The sequence below is a fragment of the Schistocerca nitens genome, chromosome 3 (genome assembly GCF_023898315.1).
Source record: "Schistocerca nitens isolate TAMUIC-IGC-003100 chromosome 3, iqSchNite1.1, whole genome shotgun sequence".
In the NCBI taxonomy this organism is placed as follows: domain Eukaryota; kingdom Metazoa; phylum Arthropoda; class Insecta; order Orthoptera; family Acrididae; genus Schistocerca; species Schistocerca nitens.
In genome coordinates this window covers 236,812,504-236,829,274 of record NC_064616.1, presented here as the reverse complement: position 1 = coordinate 236,829,274, position 16,771 = coordinate 236,812,504, and the positions used below count along the sequence as shown (strand labels likewise).

At 45.2% G+C, this 16,771-nt stretch overlaps 1 non-coding gene across 1 annotated transcript; it reads left to right on the top strand.

Moving 5' to 3' along the window:
* Window positions 1-641: 641 nt before the first annotated feature.
* Trnat-ugu (transfer RNA threonine (anticodon UGU)) lies at window positions 642-716 on the top strand. The gene has a single exon. It is a non-coding gene; the product is annotated as a tRNA-Thr (tRNA).
* Window positions 717-16,771: the final 16,055 nt, after the last annotated feature.

Genomic DNA, 16,771 nt, shown 5'->3' with positions numbered 1-16,771 from the left:
CACGCGAGTGCAATGAACTGACACATACATATGTTTACGGTAAGATTGAAGCTAGCAGCTAGAGCAGCACAAAATATTTGCAAAAATATAACAGATACCGAAACACTCTATTACTTTCAAGACTTGTTCAAACTGAATGGTCTTTATAACATTACTATTAACATTCACTGCAGAATCATAAATTGGACATAGGTTAAGTCTCTCTCAGTTACATACTTTAATATTTGAAATGGAATTTAATTGGAGTCCTCTAGCAGGTTGCTTCTCACTATCTTTTGAATAGAGAAATTATGTTAACTATATATGACCATGCAGCTTTGCTAGAATTGAAATGATAATTAAATGAACACCCTAGCTGCTAGGGTGTTCATTTAATTATCATTTCAATTCTAGCAAAGCTGCATGGTCATATATAGTTAAAATAAATATGGGTTCCCGGCCTTTGACCTTCTTGTGTGCGAACACACACGCTATGCCCGAACTCGTACGGGACTTGGTAGATTAATCTGCCACGAGTAATGAGTATGATGGGCAAACATCTAATAGGCGCACTACGAATGTAGTGTTGTGGACATGTTGGGAATGTGGATCTCACGGGGAGCGTGCAAGGGATAAGTCCCTGCAGACGCACTATCCTCTGTGCCCGCGGTGGCTCAGATGGATAGAGCGTCTGCCATGTAAGCAGGAGATCCCGGGTTCGAGTCCCGGTCGGGGCACACATTTTCAACATGTCCCCAACGAAGTGTATCAACGCCTGCTTGCAGCTAGGGTGTTCATTTAATTATCATTTCAAGAGAAATTATGGTTTTCAAAAATAGTGGGTTTCCCATTACTTGTTCTCTAGCATTAGCATAATTTTCCACTTTTACTACAGCGAAACACAATGTTGACAAAATTGCAAGAAACTGACTCACCTTTTAGAATTTACTACAGACAGCAATGTGATCATTTACTAAGCAAAACTTTATAAGCCTCAGTCTTAAGAACTTTTAATTTTGAAGTTGGCAACAGCACTTTAATAAGCAGTTTTAATAGGAACATTATTTTCAGCAAACAACATTTACTTTAACTCACTCTCTTGCCACATTAACTTTAACTTTCTTTTTACTATGTTGAAGAGGCATTAATTAGCAAAATACTGGGCTTTAATGTTCTTTCGGTAAGGACACTCGATAATCACTTTAGTGCAGACGGAGGTGTTATGATAAGGAAAACAAAAATCAAGGTAGGTACATGAATTCGATTATAAGTTACCTTATATTTGAGCACACTAACACATCCAATAAGCTGATCCTTCACTGTACATTATTATAGTATTCCGTTACAGTGATTGCGCAATGTGGTGGCAACTGCATGTTGGTAGGTGGATTTGCAGGCAGAATCGCTGGACTCTGTCCGTTCTTGGTGGCGATGATGGATACCAATCCCAGAATCGTTCCAGCTATTTACCCATCCATCCGAGGCACTGGACAATGGCAGAAAAAGCCTCTCTTGGAACCAGCACAATATACAACTTTTACATGGCAGTGCACAGTTTGGTAGCTCGTCCCCGACTGACTCTTGTTCCACCTTTTCTACCTAGGCCAACCACAATTTGCGCGCGCTACATAGTTCCGTTCCCGAGGGGAACCACATTACCTTTTACATACAGAATAACTAAGAACCCTAAGTGAGGGTCAGCAATTTACATAACAGGAAACAAACATTTTAAATAAAACAGAAAATTTGCAAATACTGACATTTCTACAAAAAATTATTCACACAGAAATTACAATTATATACAGTAAGTTTTGTTCCCTCCAAATGGGACAAAGAATTTAAATGACACACTACTTTGCATAGAAACAAACCATGACATCAAAGTTTGTACAAAGAAATGAGTATACAATTTTGTTATCTATTCAATCAAACACATTTACAGAAGCTTAACGATGTAATATTAAATGAAACAAAAGCAATATAAATCCGTACAGCATTAGAGTTATGGTGTTACAACTTCACGTTACTAGTATGCTTTGTCAGAATTAGGAACTGTTAACATGCAACAATGTTTGAAGTTAAACATCCAGTCAAGATCCAAGAGAACTTATTTAAACAGAAATTACGAATGCATTGTTATAGTGAACAGACGACACAGTGTTATTGTGTGTGTACATTCTTGCTTGTTAGTTGCACTATTACGTAACGACCATAAGGCCCACATACTTAGAACATGTACCGCTACTGCTAATGAGATTTTTGTTGTGGATTGGCAGGAGACAACCCACGGGGTTTGGACGAAGCCGAAAGGCACGCATTTAAGCTCACGCAGGCTGGCGTGAGGTCTGGAACAGGACAAGGTATTTAGACTTTAGAAAAAAGGTGGTACTTGGTGGAATACTTAACTTTAATCCATTAATGTTGAACGTAGCTCTTGTCTGTACATTCTTTACAATATCAATAGCAACTGATAATGGCGTCTTGCTAGGTCGTAGCAAATGACGTAGCTGAAGGCTATGCTAACTATCGTCTCGGCAAATGAGAGCGTAATTTGTCAGTGAATCATCGCTAGCAAAGTCGGCTGTACAACTGGGGCGAGTGCTAGGAAGTCTCTCTAGACCTGCCGTGTGGCGGCGCTCGGTCTGCAATCACTGATAGTGGCGACACGCGGGTCCGACGTATACTAACGGACCGCGGCCGATTTGAAGGCTACCACCTAGCAAGTGTGGTGTCTGGCGGTGACACCACAATTTTAATGCAACATTTTGGTTCACTTGAAAATAAATTCTGGATTTAGAGTACTTTCTGAGATACAGCAGATGACACAGTGGTTAGTTTATGTGACAGCTACACGATTATATCACGACGCTACTAATGAGTGACAATTTACATTGTTGCTTTTGCGGTGTACCTGTTTTATATCTGCACAGTTTTTCTGTATTATTCTGGAAAGTAAAACATGTTTTAGTAGTAACTTTTGTGGTATAGCTACAATGAGACAGCCTTTTCTGTAGCACAACAATACGTTACAGCACAGTACTTACTTCATCACGGCAATAAGCGTAACAACTGCTGGTTGTAAGGACAATTCCAAAAACTTTGTGCGTGCGCAAGTGGTGGTTTATGGACTTGCTATTTTCTCTGCAAGACTCTTCGATGGTGATTGTGCACCTGCACAGTAGCAATAGATGGCTGTTGGCCGTCTCTACAAGAACTATAGTGGGTCTGCATCTTTGATGGCCCACCAATACCATTATCTCTACAAGGACTACAGTGGGTCTGCATCTTTGATGGCCCACCAATATCATTATCTCTACAAGGACTGCAGTGGGAGCCGGCCGAAGTGGCCGTGCGGTTAAAGGCGCTGCAGTCTGGAACCGCAAGACCGCTACGGTCGCAGGTTCGAATCCTGCCTCGGGCATGGATGTTTGTGATGTCCTTAGGTTAGTTAGGTTTAACTAGTTCTAAGTTCTAGGGGACTAATGACCTCAGCAGTTGAGTCCCATAGTGCTCAGAGCCATTTGACTGCATTGGGTCTGCAGCTCTGGTGGCCCACCAATACCATAATCTCCACTAGGACTACAGTGGGTCTGCTCTGTGATGACTTACCTACCATTATTCTTCAACTTCGACTGACTCTGCTGTGGGTTTGCTCTGTTGTGGCCCATTACCTCTCTGCATGTCAAGAGTCAGCACTGTCTTTCCGTTGGAAGGACAACACTACTTCTTCAAGACTGCATGGAAATGCACTAATTCCGTGTGCATTCTCTTTTACTGCTCAGACTTTGAGAAAAAAAAAAAAGAAAAACACGGCAATTTTACTGTAATGAATGATCAGGACTGTCTTTATGGACTGTGTGAAAATTTTAGATTCTGACCAACTTTGTATCAATATGTGTGTGCATTTGATATCTTTGCTATTGTAATTATGAAAAATTTTATCAAATCATTGTTGGCCACTGCCCAAAACAATTTGTAAAATTTTTTGTGGGGAGCATGGGGGCTATGCAAGTAGGCTGTTTAGGTTTTTATATTGGTCACGCCACCTAGCGCTCTGTATGAAAATCCCTGGGTGTGCTGTGTGCAGTCGGTGGCTAGTTTGCATTGTTGTCTGCCATTGTAGTGTTGGGCTGTTCGCTGTTAACAGCGCGTAGCGTTGCGCAGTTGGAGGTGAGCCGCCAGCAGTGGTGGATGTGGGGAAGTGAGATGGCGGATTTTTGAGAGCGGATGCTCTGGACGTGTGTCCATCAGAAACAGTACATTTGTAAGAAGGGATGTCATGAACTGCTTTATGTATTATGATTTTTGAACACTATTAAGGTAAATAAATTGTTTGTTCTGTATCAAAATCTTTAATTTGCTAGCTATGCCTATCAGTAGTTAGTGCCTTCTGTAGTTTGATTCTTTTATTTAGCTGGCAGTAGTGGCGCTCGCCGTATTGCAGTAGTTCGAGTAACGAAGATTTTTGTGAGGTAAGTGGTTTGTGAAAGGTATAGGTTAATGTTAGTCAGGGCCATTCTTTTGTAGGGATTATTAAAAGTCAGACTGCGTTGCGCTAAAAATATTGTGTGTCAGTTTAAGCACAGTCATTGTTTAAATTTTTCTAAGGGGACGTTTCAGTATCCTTGGCTTACATGTTGCTCTGTAACAAATAAATTGTATTGTTACGTATGCAATTTGTTTGGTGGATCTGGGATTGAAGAAGAATTGACTTCAGCTTCCTTCGGAGCATGTGTAACAACAAAGTTTCACAGAAAATCCGACAAGCACAAGATTTCAAGAAGGCACCTTCAGAATGAAGAGTGTTTTCAGTTTTGGGGTCATGATCGAACTGAATATTCAGTTTCTAAGGGCCCAGATTCTAGCCGTAAAACATACTGTGGCTGTGTACGAAAATATTTCGTAATCGAGAGACTTACTAGTGATGTTTCTTTCTTGGGGAAGCAAGAGATTGCGTTCAGAGGACACTTTGAAGTTGTAAGTTCCGACAACGAAGGCAATAGCAATGTCTTGAGTAACTCGAGCTTTCAGCTATGTAGGCACATTTTACAGGTATTCGGGATCACCTGCTCAACACTACTGGGTTCAAGGGAACATCACAGTTCGAAACGGATTAATTCAATCGGTTACCAGTGTCATTAATGATAGCATTAAAGAAGAGTTACGATCATCTGAGTTTGTTGCAGTGCAAGAAGATGAAAAGTTTTATGTTTCTTGTTAGTCACAAATGAGTATTATTCTCAGATTTTGTATGCAAGACGGTCCCATAGGAAGATTTATTGATTTTTAGACTGTTTCTAAAACAAAACTCGTCAGCATTTATCAGAAATTGTACTCAATGCACTTGGTGTCTGGCGAGTTGCTGACAAAATAGTGAGTCATGTGTGTGATGGAGCCTCAGTAATGGCGAGTAAACGTGGTGTCAAAAATTTTGTTAAACATTAATGCCCGCGAACTTTATTTTGCACTTTTGTGTTCACAAACTTAATTTAGTACTGTTATATTTTCCAGAAATATCAAAGCAGTTAAATTTATCATTTAGTCTCGTAGCATGCCATTCAATTTAGCAAGACCTCAGAGAAAACACAGCTCTTCGAAAATAAAGGATTTAGATTGCCTCAAACATGTACTACACGCTGGAATTTCTTTTCACGAGCTGTTCCGAGAATAAAATAACGGAAAAAATCGCAACACCAAAAATAATTAATGTAGAGCAATGAAACTTCGAGAATAAATTTTTCTAGATAACATATTTAACGTGTGTGTAGTAATTTCGGAATTTTTAAGTGAATTTTGTGACGAGAAAGTACATAAATTCCTCGTGACGTATTGAGCAGGTCGGTGGCTGAAAACTGTGACTGCATTTGGTACCGACAGACTTAATATTTGGCGAGCATTATCGATCTGAAACAATCAGTATTTTTGTAGCTATTACGTTTTCGGGAAATGCAACACCATAAACTTGCTAACGTGAGTGAAAGGGATTGTGAGTGACTGTGTTAATACTAGCACGGGATTGGCAGTGATACCTGTTCACCTAAGTTTCAGAATAAATTAATTGAGGACAAAATTTACAACCTTTCATTTCGTATCTCTCCCGAAACGTAGATTAGTGACTTTGATTGCAGCCTGGTTATCGTCGAAGAACAGTAGGTTTCACTCGGCTTTCCTACTGATGATTTGCTGAGACAATGTTCACAGGTAGGTGCAGGTCCGTCGTAAAGGGACGGAAAGAACTGCGCCGCCGCAGCATTCTTGACTAACATCAACTCACTACGTCCAGTGTCATAGGTAAATAACGCTCACGGCCGTTACAGCGTGTAATTAAAGCAAACCCAATTTTCATCCTCATAGTGGCTGTACTAGCGACATTCCTATGCGACTGGGGCAAATTTAAATAACCATCTTTCAAATTTAGAACACGCCTAGCAACTTTCATTTATGTCGCTCAAGTTGTTCTTGGTGTTGCATCTTTTTTCCATCAGTGTATTTGTTGCAAATAGTCAGTAGCTAAGTAGAAATAAATTAAAATTACATCAATGATGAGAAAGTTTTTCACGCATCTCCATTTGTATGACGTCATATCTCCTGAACTGTGTGTTCTGCAATGATACATGTTTGCATGTACATTCAGTGATGTATGTGTATACTGTGTGCGAAATGTCATGCAAACAGAGTTGGTAGTAAATAAGATATAAATTAAAATATCATTCCTGTTGCGGCAGTTTTACTCTATGAACAGTGAAAATGATGTAAACGATAAACTTATTTCCTTTCATCGTCTAGTGGGAGCTGTCAGCGAGAAAAAGTCTCGCAAATGTTTGAAATTATGTGCAAAGTTGGCTGTAAGTCACTAAGTGCTCTAATTCTCACATGCTGGACGAATCTAGTCAGGCTCTTTGCGTGTCATGAGCAACGTTTCTTTTCCACCCCCACCCCCACTTCTTTGAGGGGCAGGTGGCCCTCATTCCCTCAGTGATTCTATCCAGACAGTAAAAGATGTGTGTGTCAGGTTTGGTTGAAATCTATGCAGTGGTTAGGAGATGCGGAATATACATACATACACTTCTATAAAATGTAAGGATTTGCATCGTTTAATGTCAAATGAAAGAGGTCCTCCAGTCAGTTTTTCTGATTTTCATGAAGTTTCCTTTGTTCGCTCTTACATCAATTTGGAATTGATAGGGCATAAGTTTATTTTCATGCTTGTTATGATTTCTGAATGGCGCCATATTAAAATTAAAAAAAAAATAAACTGAAGAGTTTCTTTCTTGGTTACATAAAAAAGCAAAAAAAAAAGCCCAAAGACGATAGAAGAAGGTCCAGGAATATCGCCAGATATCGGGTTAAAAATAAAATTAAAACTGAAACTGGGACGTAAAATGATACGATTTAGAAAATGGTCTACTATGAGTTCATATAAAATGTGAATAATATATCTTATTATTGAGGAACTGGCTAAGTTTCAGCTTGTTATCATTATATGAAAAAGCAGCACAATATTTTCTTGTTTGCTCTTTTCTTGTCCCCTATTTTTGAAAAGTTTGCTTCATTGTTTTAAAGTGGGAAGAGAACGTGACAGAAAGCTGCATTCGCCAGAAGAAATGTTTATTAACACTATTTCCAGTTTTAGGTAGTTACTGAAAGCAATACTGACAGTTCTGTGGTTTACGTCCACAGGGATGCGAAGCGTTATTTGTATGCCACACCTTAAAGTATACAGTTTCTTCCAATGAACAGTCGTGAAACAACTTCATAAACTGAGTATAACTATAGCAGCCAAAGCTTTTACTTCTAGGCACATGTCCAACGAACCAGAAGTGAAGCTATACTCTGACACTAGAGTGTCTGTAAGCAAGACAACGTTGGTCGTTGCCGCGAGTGAAAGATTCACAATGACAGAAGTGCAACTCAGTCTGTAAACAAGAAGGAACTCTGCATGCATCCACCAACTCTGTCTTCCCAATTGCGCTTTCGAATTACGGCCCAGGCTGACTGGGTATTACTATTCTGCCGTTGCTTTTGCATTTAGGAGTGTAAATACGTACATGGATATCTCATATCTAGATGTGCGAATGTCAATCGTTATTTTGTTGTTCAAATATTTTTAAAAATAGTGAAGGGCAGATTGTATTCCTCTGCGTTCTAGCTCTCATTTCAGAAACAAATACGCCACATTAACTAACCACATGTTTCCGTGAACTGTCGTTTCATTCACAGACGATCATGCGGACAGCATACTGTTTAGAATAACAAAATGAGTATTGCTCTAAAATGAAGCATAAATAAAATTATTCTAGTAACACCTTATGAAAATAGAACTTTAACAAAGCCAACTGGATTCCGAAGGAGGCACTTCCTGTTACATTAGTAACTTGCTCTAGGACGTGATACTGACAGCGCAGCTGTGACTTTCCGAATGTACAGCTTTCAAATATTCGCGCGCACCTGTATTTGCCAATATTCACCTCTCTGCAGCCGTACGGGAGACACGGCTTTGCGTATGCGTGATGTAAGGGTGCAGTCGTACAGGAGACACGGCTTTCCGCATGTGCGACGTGAGGGTGCTCTCTAGTCTTGCGAAGTAACTACCCTTCGCGCCGCTGACCGGCGCCACCCGTACATCCGTGGCAGCAAGTCGCATAAATTTTACTTACTTAGAACATGCAAACGCGAGCAGAATGTTAAACGTAAAATATCACATACAGACATAATGCTAGTTCTGGTTGCAATTACGGAAACATAGAACGTGGCACAAGAATAGGAAAAACATCTTTCCTCGTGTGATTCACCAAATTCTGCATCTACGTATATCGAGTTGCCTTAGCCGAACTACCGACGATCATCTAGAGGGTTGGATCCCTTCCTTCGAAAGCGTCAGATTGCAAAGCCTCGGCTACTCTCAGGGTGGAAACTCCATCTTCGAAGATTGTGTTTGCCCGTCTGCCCGCCGTTTGCTGCTGTCGCTGTTCGTTCGTCTGTCCTCCTGCCTGCTCGCTGTCCATCGCCGTCGTCGTAACCGCTGCCGCCGCCGCTGCTGCCTGCTGTTCGTCCGTCGGTTCGATGCCGCCTGGTGCAAGTCCGTCTGTCCGTCGCCGTTCGTCTGCAATGAGTACTCCGACCTCCACTGTCATCTACACCTCCCCCTCCCCCTCTCCCACAGTCACTTCCTGGAATGCCGCCCCTGGCCTCCCTCCTTACACCTCCCCTTCCCTTCCCACACATACCGATCCCCCTATCTCCTCCCCTTCTGTATACCCACACCTCTGCACCCTTCCTCCAGCCTCCACACCCTCAACAGCTCCCACTACTACCCCCGCCCTCACGTACATCTCTGTTGCCGCCTCTGCTGCCACCCCTCCGGTGGTCGGCTTCCCCTCTCTCACCCACCACGTCGTTTCGTCATCTGCATCTCCCGCACGCATCACGTCGCGCGGAGCCATCATCGCCACCACTGAACCAGCTGCTTCTCCCGGCGCCTTCACTACGCCACAGGGATCTACCACCCGCCACCTCCCTCTCCTCCCCGTCCCTCCCCCTCCTGCCAGCCTCCAGTCTCCAAAAAACCCCAAAAGCGCGTCATTACCGACTCTGCTCCCGCCACTTCCCACAAAACGTCAACACCACCTCCCTCTCCCCCTGCCGTCACCATGGACACCACCCCTCCTCCTGCCACCCATACCTCGGCCCCCACCCTCCACACCTTTGTCCTGTCAACACCCGATCCTAAGTTCCTCAACGCTCGTACCCTCACCATGGAGATATGAAAGTACTTACCTGGTGCTCCCATCTCCCAACTCATGCCCCGCAGGGACTCAGTCCGTATCAAGTCCCCATCCCCATCCTTTCACTCAGACCTCCTGCAAAAACTCCCACGAGTTATGTTTGGCCCCCACGCCTCTCTGACACCCTTCCTTTCCGCTTTCACTCCTTGTCAGCCTCAGCCTCCCTGTCGCCCCCCCCCTCCAACTACACCGCTGTGATCACCAAACTCAGCCCGGTGATCACAGAGGATGAAGTGTTGGTGGAACTGAACTCCCACCCGGACTTGGAAATCCGCTCTGCCCGCCGTACCCACAATGCCTCTGGTCCCACCTACCTCATGCGGGTATTCTCTGAGTCTGCCCCATCCATTGACCATCTCCTCACCCAGGGTGCCCTGATATACCACCGTCGCCACCCTGTTGAATCCTCCAAATCCCCTCCCCAATCCTACCGTTGCCAGCGGTGTCTGATGTACAATGACCACCTGACTCCCAACTGCAATAACCCCCCACCTGTCCCCATTCCAAGGCCTCCCACTTTCTTAAGAACTGCCCAACCTCGCTGCTTCTCCTTCCTGTAATACTTGCAATGGCCCCCATCCCACCTACTCCCACAAGTGTAAAGCTAAACCCCCCAGCCACCCCTGAGCTTACAATCCCAGTTCATCCCGTCGATCCCCCTGTCCATCCCAACAATTCCCTCCGTCCACCCCCCACGGCCGAACACATCATCCAGTTCCATACCGTTGTACTCCAAAACATTCATCCTTTTCAGTGCCCCCACACCTTCCAACAAATCTCCCTTGCTGCTCGCTCTGTTTTTCACCTGAACACCTTCGCCACTTACTCCCACAACCAAGCCCACTTCACCTTCACCTGCCTCGACACCCTAGTTTAAGTATCTTCCCCTCCCTCTCTTCCCCCCCTTCTTCCCGCCATGGTGCAGCATGAGTATCGCATCCTCTTCCAGAACATTCGCTCCTTCCACTCCTACAAATACCTCCTCATGCACACCCTCTCCCACCACCAGGTCAACACCTTCCTCTTGAACGAAACCTTTCTCCAGCCCCACCATTCTATCTACACCTCTCCCTATATGCTCCACCGCACTGGCGCTCCTGGTCCTCGTGACCAGGGTGGAGTCGCGATTGGCCACCTTAAGCATATCCCCGTCCGGCCACAACCTCTCCTCAATGACCCCACTGAGCACCTTATCCTTAGCGTCTTCATCCCCTCCCTCACCATTACCTGCGCTACCATCTATGTCCGCTCGACTGGTCCTTTTCCTTATGACTTCATCTCACATATTGACCACACCTTCTCCACCTATGTGATTGCTGCCGACCTCAACATCAATAGCCACACTCCTGCTGCCCTTCGGCGGTGGCATCAGTTCCTCTCCATAATCCAAGGTGACCTTGTTCCCCTTCCCCAGCACACCCGACGCGAAAGTGACACCACCCCCGAAGTTGTCATTGTCTCTGCCAACCTCCTTGAGCATATCGCTGTCGCCGTCCTTTACCCCACAGGTAGCGATCACCTCTCTGTCCTTCTCCCCATAACGTCTGCTCACCGCCCCCCTCCAGCTCCGCACCCTGCACCCCCTCCCAAGGTCGTCCATGACTATCGCTGTGCCAACTGGGATGCCTACCGGGACTCCATCTCCACCCAGGTCGAAAGCCACCCTCTTACCTATCACCATCCTGACATCATCCACGCCTCGTCCTTTCTTCAGAAGGTATTTACTGACGCCGTGGAGGCCCATGTTCCTACTAAAACCATCCACCCACACCGTCCCACACTCCCTCCACGGGCTGTCCTCCTCCTCCGTGAATCCCGGCCCCTCTATCGCTCCTTCCTGCGCACTCGTGACAGGGATACACTCCAACGCCACCGGCAAATACAGCGACACGTACGGAACCTTATTACATACTGGCGCCAGACCTGCACACTACTCAACGCCACCCTCCCTATCAACTCCTCCAAGTACTGGTCCACTTTCCATCATCTTACTGTTTCCCTTTGCGCTCCCCACTACCCCCTTCTCCATAACGATCGACTCCTTCCTGACAACCATAGTAAGGCCAACCTCTTCGCTTCCCACCTTTCCGAGGTCTGCTCCATCCCCGATGATCCCCACTTTCATTATTCTCTTTTCCCCACCGTCATGGAACGTGCCGATACCTCGGTCGCTCCACTTGCTCCTAGTCTCCAGTACTTGGGGCAGTTGCCCCCCTCTGACGTAAACACTCCCATCACAGCACAAGACATTAAACTTATCCTCCAGTCCAAATGCAACACGGCCCCTGGTCACGACTGTGTCACCTACCGTCACCTTTGAGAAAGCCCCTATTCCTTCCTGACTGTCCTCGCCCATCTCTATAATGTCATCCTCTCTACTGGCTTCTACCCTGACCTGTGGAAGACCTCCCGCGTCCTCTTATTCCTCAAACCCAACAAACCCCCTTCTGCCGCCTCTTCCTATCGTCCCATCTGCCTCACCTCCGTCTTCAGTAAGGTCTTTGAATCCATTCTCTCCCACCGTATCCATCAGCACCTTACTCAACACCACCTCCTCCCCCTTACCCAGTGTGGCTTCCGACCCTCCTCATCTGCTGATGACCAACTCCTCTACGTTGTTCACCTTCTGTCCCTCCAGCTCAACTCCCGTCGCTCCGCCATTTTTGTTTCCCTTGACCTCCAAAATGCCTATGACCTTGTATGGCATCCCGGTCTCCTCTTTAAACTCCAAACCTATGCGCTGCCTATCAAGTTTGTTCGTCTGGTCCCTTCCTTCCTCTCGCACCGTCCTTCCTATGTCACCCTCCACAACACCAACTCCCATGTCTTTTATCCCACGGCTGGCGTCCCCCAGGGTTCTGTCCTCTCCCCTCTCCTTTATCTCTTGTATACAGCTGATATGCCCAAGCCACCCCCACCAGTCCACCTTCTCCAGTACACTGATAACACCGCCTTCCTGGCTGTCTATCCTACCCTTCAATGGTCTCAACGTACCCTCCAAACCCACCTTAACCAGTTCAGAACTTGTTGTAACCAGTGGTTCCTCCGTCTCAACCCCTCCAAAACCCAGGCAATCATCATAGGCCGCACCACTCGCTCCTTTCGCCTCCATGATTTCTACCTCACCCTTTATGGTCGTCCTATCCAGCTCACCCCCACCCTGAAATATCTTGGCCTCACCCTCGACCGACACCTCACCTGGACCCCTCATCTCCAGACCGTCCAGCAGAAAGCCCATTCCCGCCTCTGCCTTCTGAAACTCCTGTCTGGCCGGACATGGGGATTGCATCATTCTACCATCCTTCACACCTACAAATCCCTCATCTGTCCTATCCTCTGTTATGCCAGCGTTGCCTGGATCTCCGCCCCCACCCGCATTTACAAGGCCCTCCAAATCCTTGAACGCCATACGCTCCACCTTGCCTTCCGTATCCGCCTTCCTTCCCCCACACGGCTCCTGTATGAACTGATCCGCTTCCCCCACCTCCTCCTGTTCCTCCAACATCTCTGCATCCTTTACATTGTCCGCAGGCTTGATCCCCCCCACACTCTGGTTTCCTCCTTCCTCTCCACCCCCCGCCCGTTGCCGCGCCTCTATCGCTGTATCCCTCCCTCTCTCCACCACCACACCCTCCATCTCGTTCATCAGGGCAATTTCCAACGCCTCCGCCTCCCGGATGACGAACTTCGCCGTGACATCTACCCTTCCTTCCAACTATAACCTGGCCTTGTTCCCACCCCCCTCCCCAGGGCCCCCTTTTTCCTCTTCCCTCCTCCTCCCAGAGCGGATTTGCCTCCATCCCCCCCTCCCCTGACACTCTGCACCCCATACTTGCTTCTTTCCTTCCCACATCCCTCCCTACCTGGCCCTCTTCAGCGCGCCCTCCGCTCATCTCCCCCATCTCTTCCCCTCCCTCCCTTCTTCAGGTCTCCCTCATCTCCTAGCGCCTGGCAGATCCTCTGTATTGATCATCATCAGTGTGCCACATCAGTGTTGTGTTTAGCGCTGTTTCTCCTGTGCGTCCAGAGGTGTGATTTTAATTGTGTTCGCCGTCAGTGTTACGTTATGTGCTATGCCATCCGTCGATACCTTTATGCTCCAGTCATACTGTGCCTTGTGTTCTTTTAATCGCCGCAGTGTGTGGCTTTTTGTGTGTGCTACTTTTAAACAGTTTTTTATCTCCTTTTTACAGTCACCCCGTTTTTTTTGTCTATTGCCTTCCATGATGTTACCCCTTTTTTATATCTATGTTCACCATATTCTCTCCTTTGCAATTTTTAAATGTTTTCTATTGTTTGTTCTATGTCTTTCGTCTGAAGAGCAGCGCATATGCTGCTGCCAGCCCGCCCCGATGGGGAATCGAAATACAATAAAGAAGAAAAAAAAAAAGACCTACCGACGGCGGTGAATAGGCGATTATCATCTGTATCTTGCGATTGATGTCTGCTTCTAATTTTTGGAAGGCTGTATAGCCTCATTATGTAATTAACGTGGCTCTGGATACGAATAGTGTACTGATAATTGTCTGCAGATATGCGTCGAGGATGGTGGGGGTCAGACTACCACAGTAACTTTTGATGTAAATAAGTTGTTCTTTGTTATTTGGGCAGCGTGGTCTCAAGCGCTTTGTCAGGCTTCGCGAGGCTCGCCCCGTCGGAGTTTCGAGTCCTCCCTCGAGCGTGTGTGTGTGTGTTGTCCTTAGCATCAGATAGTTTTCGTTAGATTAAGTAGTGTGTAAGCCTAGGGACCAATGACCCCAGCAGTTTGGTCCGATAGTATCTTACCACAAATTTCCAAATTTTGCTGTTTGGCTATTTGGGCAACGAGATAACTGATGGCTAAAGTAGAGAGGATATAACATACAGACGGCTCTTCCGAAGAAGAGACATTTGTTGCTGCCCCTTCTCTCTCTCTCTCTCTCTCTCTCTCTGATACTACTTCCTCTTGTCCGTCTTTATGTGCAGGCCAACGTCAGGAACCTCTTGATTCATTTTTATCTGTTTTTGACTAATGGATACACTGATTCACGAGAAAGGGTACTGTATACAATTTACAAATATTTCATATGAATTGTCCGAATTATGATTAACTAAAGTTTAATTATGAAAACGACACCACTGCCTCCTACCGAACAACTGCCATAATTCGAGAGAGGAGCAGTCACTTGAGACAGCAGAAAGAGTGACACAATTTGTATCTGGCGTGATCTAACGGTATAGCGTTTGGCTTTGAACTATCGAATCCCGGATGAGCCAATTTTTTCCACTGTGCCTGGAATTCATCTCTCAATGACGAGGAGATTCGCCAGAAACGAAACTTGATTCGGATCGTGCGTTACGCTGTAGCTCCCCGTTTTCCGGTTGAATAACTGGTTAAGGACTTGCATGTCGCCTGATACCCAATTTATTGCAATCGTTTCGGAACAACTGAATAGCAAAAATAACATGTGAAACAAAATGCTTCGATTTTAAATATTTTATGCATATAGTAAAATGCAACACGGGATGCACCTTTGCTTCGTTTATATAAACAAAGCTTTACATCAGCGCACCTTACGGTTCAATATTTTCATAAGTCAAATATAATTGCGAACACAATTCTCTGCGTCCTGGGGGAAAAAGGTATTATTTGTTTTGACACTTCCAAATTGTGCAGAAGACTGGTAAAAGAATCTTCTTTGACGACGCACTTCGAAATACGACAATTTCAGACTGCCGATTTCTGCTTCCCTCACATTATCAGTTGCAACGTGCGCTCTTATTTAAGCACAAATCATTCGATTAACGGACAGTGAGTTACTCAGCTTACAAGTATTCTAATAAACACGACCAATAACGAAAAGACAACCGCCCCCATACATGACGTCAGAGCTACAGTCTGTAGTAATAAAATATTTTTAACAGATATCGTCCCTGAAATCGTTTGAGAATAACTGCATAGCGGTAAAACATGCGAATACCAAATATCTGATGTTTTATTTTTGTGTTTCAAGTAAATTAAATTTCCGAAAAACTACTTCAGCTGCTTCACTTCGTTTACATGCAATACGTCCTTTCAGCAGTGCAGGAGATGATTCAACTTTCAGCTTTCTGCTTTCCTTGAATCTAACCTGTATGTGGACATGGTTCTTTATGTGGCACAGTGAAGTCTTCCATAAGAGTCCACGGAAAAGAATTGCGGCAATGAGTCTCAACAATGCATCACAGTACGTACTAAAGCTTCACATAAAGTGTTCTGTTACACGACCTGAAAATGTATATCATGCGTGTTCTCTGTTCTACCACAGACAGCCTCGCCGCGCGGGATTACCCGAGCGGTCTCAGGCTCTGCAGTCATGGACTGTGCGGGTGGTCCCGGCGGAGGCTCGAGTCCTCCCTCGGGCATGTGTGTGTGTGTGTGTGTGTGTGTGTGTGTGTGTGTGTGTGTGTGTGTGTGTTTGTCCTTAGGATAATTTAGGTTAAGTAGTGTGTAAGCTTAGGGACTGTTGACCTTAGCATTTAAGTCCCTTAAGATTTCACACACACTTTTTTGAAACAGCCTCCGATACATACTGAAACACTCACGCGCATGCAACTCATGATTCGCATACAATGTTTAGATATATTGGAAACATAACTTACGTCACGATGTGCTCCCATCATTGCGATGAGATGTCACTCCAAACGCCATTTTTACAGGGAAGACACAACATTCATGCCTCCAGACAATTTTCCTGCCTTGCCCTGCTTTCACCCCATAGGTTTTATGAATGTGATGATATTTACTTACTTAAAGATGTTCTGTGAATAATTTTATTCGTAGCCTGCAAACAAAATACGGTGCGACAGTCGTCTAGTCGCTTATACTTAACGCTACCCATGCGAAGCCAGGCCGGGTTACTTGTGAAATATAAATTTAAATATTAGGAAGCCTTTGATGGAGTTTAGACGTTCATGGAAGTGAAACAAAGGCGATAAGCAGTTCTGACAAGAAAATAAGTTTTTCAAATGTGGTGTTACAGAAGAAT